The following is a 9279-nucleotide window of genomic DNA, read 5'->3' on the forward strand; positions in this document are numbered from 1 at the left end:
TCCACTGCTCTTAACAGAAGTTGTGTGCCTAATTCCCTATGCACCACAGATACGCTAACCCATAACAACTGATGGTAAATACGGTACGAAACTAGCTAGAGCCTTATTTGCACCTGCCAATTTGCTGCCCTCAAGCATTAAAAACAAAATCAAAATGGTAGCAGAAGAATTGCCAAGCAAAACACACCCTGCCTCTTATGCACACTCTTCTATGTCCACAAACAGAACCTTTGCTTCATGTTTTCCCTCAACAGATTCCATTATTACAAATAAATTTAAAGGAAAAGATATTTGCATGACAAGGCAATAGCAAAATAATTGCTAAGATGATCACCTCCTGCAAAAACATTCCCTTAAAATAGGCTAAGTAACCTAAGTGCTTCAGGCGCTCCTGGTTGAGAAATAATACATGTGCCATGCAATGCGTATGCTGCCACTGTGGTCCCTTGTTTTTGCTGAATAGCTGCAAAATCTGAATTCAGTTTTGTTCACACAATAGAGACCCATATCATGTATTTAAAAGAATATATCATGGATATTTCGCTGATAAAGTTGCATTTCCTGAAGTTTTTCTAACCTAGCTCACTTAAATAACTTCCGTTTCTGTTAAGTAAAATAAAGCTGAAAGCATTTGTCAACATTTTAGTGAGGCTTTCTCTACCACCGTTTTTCAATAAAAATAACTTCTGCCAAATGTTAGACAGTGTTTTACCCCTCAAGTGTCAATAATAACAGGGGAAGTAGCTCAGCTGCACAGCGCCTGCCTGGCAAGCACGAGGTCATGAGTTAAATTCCCAGTACAGAAAAGAAAAGTCTGAATAATAAGAATATGCATTTTATTGCATATACTATATAACTTATAATACCTAAGACATATAATTATAGGTTTTGGGCTTAATAATATACATAATTTATATACAAATAGCATCTTTTTCTAATTAGTTCAAAACATGTTATTTGATATTGAACTCTAGCCTTAAATGTAATGCCCTATGTGCCAGACCCATATATCTTGATTACCATTTAAGACTTGAAAACAAATATTATATTTATCACATAGAAGAAAACTGAGGGTTATTCCATTGGAGTTAAAAGTACTAAACTGGAATGGACAAGTTATTAATACTGAGCCAAAATTTGAAGGCTATACAGTTTTTAATAATATGTCATGCCAAAACTTATGATAGTCAGGGCTGGTAGACACTTATGTAACCATCTATGCTTTATTGGCAAGATTGTAAGATCTTGAGAACAGGGTAAGTATTTTGTATAACTTTTAATTAACATTACACAAATATTGAGTATTTGGTGACTACTCATTAAATTGAATTAACCAAAGCATTCAAAGTATAAATTGCTAATGTATGTTATCTTAGCAGAACATATCAATTTTTAGCACTAATGGCAAAAGTGTTGATAAGCTTTTCAGGTGAGTAACATGTTATAATTACAAATTTTTGAAGATTTCCTAGGCCTTCATGAGGAAATATGACCTACAGAATAAAAAAATAATAATAATAGTAAGTAATTCCTGGCATGCTGTCTTTGAATGTTGCATTACTTTTAAAAATAAAAAAAAAAGTTTAGATATTTTAGGGAGAGAAAGGCAAAATTCCAGGCCTTTCTTCTTTGGATAATTCTATAAAGTGTAGAATCCTAGAAGTATTAATATACTTGATCATAAATATAAGAAGAATGCTATATAGTAATGATTGCTACAGATTTATGAGAATGTTGGTCAACCTATGTCATTAATTAGAAATTGCATCTAGAAATATAATGTATTTCCAGGAATAGTGGTACACACTTGTAATCCCAGCACTCATGAAGCTGAGGCAGGAGGATTGCTGCAAGTTTGAGGCCAACCTGTGCTACACAGTGAGTTCAAAGCTAACCTGAATATATAGAAATACCTTATCTCAAAAAATACATATACATATATATGGTTTGCTTGTTTGTTTATACATATATATAGTTAATGTTTTCATTTTTTTGAGTATGTAAGCAGCATGTTTTTATATTTATCATGGAAATCTAAAGTGAAAAGGAGACTAGGTCAAACAATTTCTTAAAACAAACTTCAAAGCTATTTCATTATAGCCTTTGTCAGTTAAAAAGAGTCAAATACCTCAAATTGCTAAGGCCATTTTAATGGACAAAAGTACAAAATTTTTCATAAAATAGAAGACAAAACTGTCCCATGAAAACTTTGCACACTTTCTAGGTTTACAAATTTTTTCTACCAGTTTCTTCTCTCAGGTACTAAATTTCACAGCAGTAAGCACTGAACTGAATTATGTAGGTGCATGATACAAATCTGAGGCACATTTCCAAGAGGAGGAAAATTATTCTAACAGTGTCAATCAGACACTTAAAAAGTGTTGTTTATTTGGGATGATTAATGACTAATGTCTTTGTTGACTCCTCTTTGCAGTTAAGTGGTGGTCTCAAGTTCATTTGGGTATTAAAATGCTGTTCTGGGAAATGAATTCAAGTCTTTAGTTCTTACATAGTTAACCTTTGGGTTTTCCTTAAGTGGAAATGATACTTTCTTTGTTCACTCATTTTCCTTTACTCTACGTTGTACTCCAACTTTTCTCTCAAAAGCATTTAAACCAGTGAATTAGATACATACTATAATGTACTGAACCCTGGAGCTGCCCTTAGTTCAAGTAACTTCAGAAAGTTAAAATAAGTTAATGATCAATTGTCTGTGAATAAAGAGTGCTATAGATCATAGTGCTTTGTGCACACACTGAATAAGATGAATCATTTGTGCTTTCAGCTTATTCTCAACTTCCACTGCTTTTTTGACATTCCTTTATTACTGCACATCAACACATAACTTTATTCAATTGGTATTTTATTAGTACGTGTTTGCAGTACATCATGAATAAATCCATTGTGGGTAGTTGGTGCATGTACATGCCACATCTTATTCCTTTATCCCCTTGCCTTCTGCTTTCCCCACATCTTCCACCTCTTAGTCTCCTTCCCTTTCGCCAAAGACCTATCTCCCTATTTCTTCTTTCTTCATATTCGCACATAAAATACACATTCCAATTACTACAGATGTCATCAGTGCAGGTGATGTATTATGGGGCATTACATAACTACAATAAGAAGAAAATAATAAATATTTACATAAGGCATACATATATATTGATCTCATTATAAACCATAATATTATTGTAGGAATGATATTTAGAATGAATCTCTGTCTTTATTCGCAAATCACAGATTGTCGTTTTTGTTGTACCATTTAGGAAAATAAAAATATGGTTCTCTAATTGATCTTTCTTACAGGAAGCTATTCTTTTGGGGAGAAAATTATAGTTTCAAGGAGAAGATTGGCCCTAGTGACTCCCCAAGCTACATTAAATCAACAATACTTGTTAGGCAGCTGCTTTATAACAGAACACTTGGTTCCATGTTATAGAGGCATAATCTAATACTTGGAGTTTGCAGGATTCCTGCTCAAATCACATCTTAGTACAGCATTGGAGAACCAGCGCATACATCAATAAAACTTAGATGAACACTTTTATTAAGCAGAGTTGCATGGACACAATTTTTTTAAAAACAAACTTTAAAGCATAATCCAAATCAACTGAGAGTAATCATAGAAAAGATTTTCAGACATAATTAATTTTAAGGCAGATTTTTAAGCAACTAAGAACTCTTTAATGGAAAAGACTAAATTAGCTCACCAGAAAGGAATCAAGTAACACTCGAATACTAAATCCTTTCTACATGTAAGGCATTAGGCTTGGTTGTCATGTAAAAGAGTAAAGCATGGCAGGTACTTCTCTGATTCCTGCATCAGGCGATGGAGATGTACAGGCAAGCCACAATGCCAAGTGCCAAGGCTCACGCCAGAAACATACGTAGAATTTTCAGAAAATTAAGACTTTCATTTGGCCACAACAGTATTTCCATGTAGAAGGAATGAACTGGTATGAGATGTGCCGGAGTGGACCATAAGTTGGCAACCGATCTGTAAAGCACGTGCACCAGGTAGAAGCAGTCTCAGTCCTAAAAGCTATAAATCAGGAACTGAAAACAACAATGTCCCAGCTCCTTCTTTCTGCTTTGGGATGCGTAACGTGAAGCTCTAGAACTCATATTCACAATGTGTCTTCCAACCAAGATATAGCCCTGGAACTGTATTCCATTCCAGCCCACAAGAAAGGAAAACAACAACATGCGACTAGGATGTGGAAAGGGTGGTCCACACTTGGAACCTCATTGTGAAAATAATTAGAGAGTATATTAACAACTGTAGTAAGACAAGTTTGGAAAAACTGATCAGACCTGAGATTAGGTTTGCACTACTGAATTATAAAAACTGAGGGTATCATTTTTTTCTTCCTTTCTTCACCACTTACATCAAATCAGCAGCAACTCACATAAGCATTTCTTGGATTTCATCATTTCTTATCATCTCCTAGTTTAAGCTTCTACCTTCTCTTGCTGAGATTACAGCAAGAGTCCCTCCCTAGCCCTAACCCTAACCTGCCCGCCTTAATCTGTTACCTCTCAGAAGACAGTGTCCCCCTGACAACTAGAGTGACCATTAAGAGAATATAAGTCCAACCATGCCACTCATGTGCTAAAATCTCTGGACAACTTTCTCTTGTGTTTAGAATTAAAGTCTTAAGATTCCGTGCCATGGTTTACATCACCATGCATGCTCTGTTCCCTGAACACTCGTCAACTCTTTTATCCACCTTGGCAGGCTGTATGTTTGCGTAGGACCTTGAGATTACTACTAGTACAGGGCCTTTGCATTTCATGTTTGCCCTTCCTGCCACATTCTTCCCCCAGGCGACTGCAGCCCTATACCTGGCCCCTTGTACCTCAGATCTTCAGAGACTAATCCACCTCAAATGATCTCATTTACCCCATCACCATTTATTTTTTACTTTCTACACATGACTTTTACTTTTTAAAATACGTGTCTTATTCAGTGTGCACTGCATTCATCCAGGGGAATATGATCCATGTCGCAGATACTATATCAGTCATTTGCATTGTTGTTTCGCTGCACATACAGCAGCTCTTACCTCATAAAAAACTCAGTATGGATTTGTGAAGTAAATAAAAGATAAAAATGGCATGGCTACTGGAAGGTGTCCATAGCATAATTTTTGAAAAGAAAAAGCCTAGCCAGTGAGCATCGAAAGGAAATGTTAGCACTCTCTTACAATAGCAAAAGGGAAGCTGTAGCAGAAAAATGAAAACAAGTTGTGCTGGGACATTCTTGTACATACACAGAAGGTAGAGAAATGGGGATGTTTGGGCTTGCGATTGAACTAGAAAAGAATAGCAGAATTGGAGACTGTAGAGTCTATAAAGGGACTACACAAATCAGTGTACTTAATATAGCCCTGATTTACATGTATCTTCTCACCCTAATTATTAAGCATGCTCCCTTTACTCAAACTTGTGTTTCCCTGGATAAAAAAATGGTATAGTCAATCCGTCTAAGATACTAAGGAGCTGTCCGTGAGGTTTCTTCATTGCAGTGAACATGAGTAGAGATTCCCTTGTACTTTGGAATCGCGAACTTGCTCCTCCGCAATGCAGAAAAATGCAGAATGTTTTCCAAAGGCCTAGGTCTCAAAAGGATCAACGTGGACTTTTCCACCAGCTGCTTCAGTGACTTTGCAATAAGCAATCATCCAGGGAACTCAGCCTGAGCTCCTGTGAAAGGATTTGGCATAAAGGAATTAACACTGCTGCTTCTGATGCAAGAACAGTATGTTCTTCACTGAATCATCTAGTCGAACCAAAGATGGAAGGAGTCCCAGAATGCCAGCTGGGCTAGGATCTTGCTTTAGGAAGCTAGATGTGAAAGCCTGATCTGGTTTTTAAAGGCACTTTTTTCACATGCAGGTAAAACTGGTCACATAGGAGTACATTATAGGAACAAACCAAGTAACTGTATGGAAGCCGTTTTCCTGATGTGATTCTAATAATTTTCCATTCATTTTTATGTATTTCTCCCAGTTTTGAGTTGGGATAGAAATGCTTCTTTAAATATTTGACTAATTTTCTTAGATAAAACTACAATTTTTGTTAGCAGAACTAGTGTAGTAGTTACCATGAACAGGTGCTTGCTTGGAGTCCTACATCTACTTTCTCAATTAATCTTTGAAAATATTCAAGGAGGTAGATCCTATTCATAGTTATGCTTTAAAGATGAGAACTGCAGACCTCAGTGAGGTTAAACAACTTTCTCAAAATTACCTAAACAGTATATGACATAGAATACTCATTTAGGCCTGCAAGATACAAAGTCAATTTTAAATCACTGTGCTCTACTATTTAAATAAAGTTATAATGTAGTACATGGTGCTGTGGTTGAACAAGATTTCCTAAATAATTGAATAAGGAAAGGTAAAACAGGTGTGGTGATGCACACCTAGCTACTTGGGAGGCTGAGGAAGGATAACTGTAAGTTAGAGGCCAGCCTGTACAATTTAGTGAGACTCTATTCCAAAATGAAATATACAAGGAGCTGGGAGGGTCTAAGGTTCTATCCTCAGCACGGGCAAAATAAGTAAGTAAATAAATAAATAAAAAGAACAGCACTAAACCTACAGTGTTATCACTTTATTCTCCTACTAACAAAAATGAACATCCATCAAAAAATTAGGATGTATCTCTCAGTCCTTAATATTATCATTTAAAATTATCTATTTTAGCATACTTTTACAAGTAGTAATACATTCTCAAATATCTTATATAATAACAACAGCATAAGTCACTGATCACCATGTATATACGCCCATGAGTATAAATAGCCAACTCTGTGCCGGGCTGTAACCTGAATTCCTCATATACAGTAACTTATACTCATTTAACCATCTCAAATTATTTTCAGTTACAGATGAAAAACTGAGGTGGAAACATTGAATAACTTGACAAAGGCCACACATCTTGTGAGAAGCAAAGCTAGAATTCAACCACAGATCTTCTGTCTCTAGGATTTTATATCTGTCTATATAAATTGACAAATCGCTTTCTGCCACTTCCAGAGATTTTTGTTTTTTGAAGACAAGTTATTTGAAAAAAGCATCTGGTTTCCTTTGTTCTGCACTGAAGTATGTGGGGTGCAGTGAGATGACTTAGGTGTGTACAACAGATAAAAATCATTCTTTTTTCAGCCACATAAAAATGTGTGATGACATGGACAAAGCTAACTTTCCTCTGACTGTAGCTACATATATACTCTGGGAGCTAAAAAAAAAATCTATGGTATATAAATTTCAGTATTTTCTCTGCTTAAACTACAAGGGCCAATATTTTCAACAATATTTTAATGATATTTTCTCTTCTGTACTTTTCTGCAAAGAGTGTCTCCCTAGTAAAACGAAGGCAGCCATCTGCAGAAAGAAAGGCAAGAAGATGAACAGTATATGGGTCATAGGGAAACAAGACTAAAATATAATGCAAGGAGATTTATTAATTAGGCTCACAGGATCAGTGGGGAAAATGAGCACAGTGACCATCTACGTGCTGGAGAACTGCCGCTCCTTCTTGATGCCCCTCTGCCATACCACCCTGCCTTGCAGGCAGCCAACTGTGAACTTAAAACTCTACAATCTGTGAGTCAAATAAACCTTTCCTCCTTTAACTTTGGGTATTTTGCCTCATCAATGAGAAAATTAATGAAGACAAACTGCAAGTCTATTGGATGGTGCCACCCACATTTGGAGTGGGTCTCCCCCCACTTATTTTGCTGACTGTATGACAATTAATTCTGGAAATACCCCACAGACTTATCAAAAGTGTGTATATGTTTCTTAATCCACTTGAATTGAAATATAAGAATTTATAGTAACAAACAAAAGGAAGATTAAAACTTATGACCTGTAATAACTGAAATGCATAATTTCAGCTGAGGGCAATTGGCCAGTCATCACAATCCTGGAAAGGGACCAACTGAACTCAGAACTTGTATACTAATAAGATGGAAAACACTGAAGAAATGGACAGATTGCTAGATACATACAAATTACCAAAAGCTGAATTAAGAAGGTTTAAAAATTCTAAATAACTCAATATCAGTCAAGGAAATTGAGGATGTAATTAAAAATCTACCAACAAAGAAAAGCCCAGGTCCTGATGTGTGCACTGGTGAATTCTACAAGAAATTTAGAGAAGATATAATGTCACTGCTTTTCAAACTCTTTAATGAAATTGAAAGAAAAGCAATACTCCCAAACTCATTGCTGTAAGCTAGCATTGCTCTGATTCCAAAACCAGAGAAGGACCCAACCAAAATAGAGAAGCACAGGCCAGTCTCTTAAATGATCATAGGTTGCAAAAATCCTCAGTAAGATACTGGCAAACACAATGCAGCGAATCATTAAGAAGATTATACATCATGACCAAGTAGGATTCATCCCAGCAATGCAGAGATGGTATAATATATGCAAATCAATAAATGTAATGCATGATATTAACAGAGCCAAGGACAAAAGCCATGTGATCATCTCAACAGATACAGAAAAGGCATTTGACAAACTCCAACACCATTAATGATAAGAAAGAGCAACAGAAAATTGGAACACATGGTCTTTGTCTCAATCTGATCAAAGCCATCTATGACAAACCAACAGCCAACATCATAATAAATAGTCAAAAATTGAAAGCTTTCCCTCTAAAATCAGGAAGAAGACAAAGATGCCCACTACCACCACTCTTATTCGACATAATTCTGGAAAAATTAGCCAGAGCAATTAGACAAGGGAAGGAAAAAAAAAAAAAGCAATAACATACGGAAGGAAGAAGTTAAATTATTGTTATTTGTGGGTGAAATGATACACCACATAGAAATCCCAAAAACTCCACTAAAAGATTTTTACATTAAATAACCAAATTAAGTAGCATAACTGCATACAAAGTCAATAGTGAAAAATCAATAGCATTCCTGGACACAAATAACAAACTCATTGAGAGAGAAATTAGGGAAACCACATCTTTCATGATAGCATTCCAAAAATGAAATACAGTATTTAGAAATCAACCTAACAAAGGAAGTAAAAGACCTTTACATTGAAAACTACAGTACTCTAAAAAAGGTAACTAAAGAGGGCATCAGAAAATAGTCTTCTTTAACATTTTAATGTGAAATAATGTTTGTTATTTAAAAGAGAATAATAAAAAAATACAAATGATACAGAATTTGAAAACAACATGATAGGTAATTAACAATGGTTATTATATTCCTATTGTTATCTTTAAAGAAGTTGCTCAGATTACCAGATA

Source organism: Chinchilla lanigera, unplaced genomic scaffold, assembly GCF_000276665.1.
Source record: "Chinchilla lanigera isolate Chin_1 unplaced genomic scaffold, ChiLan1.0 scaffold00008, whole genome shotgun sequence".
Lineage (NCBI taxonomy): Eukaryota > Metazoa > Chordata > Mammalia > Rodentia > Chinchillidae > Chinchilla > Chinchilla lanigera.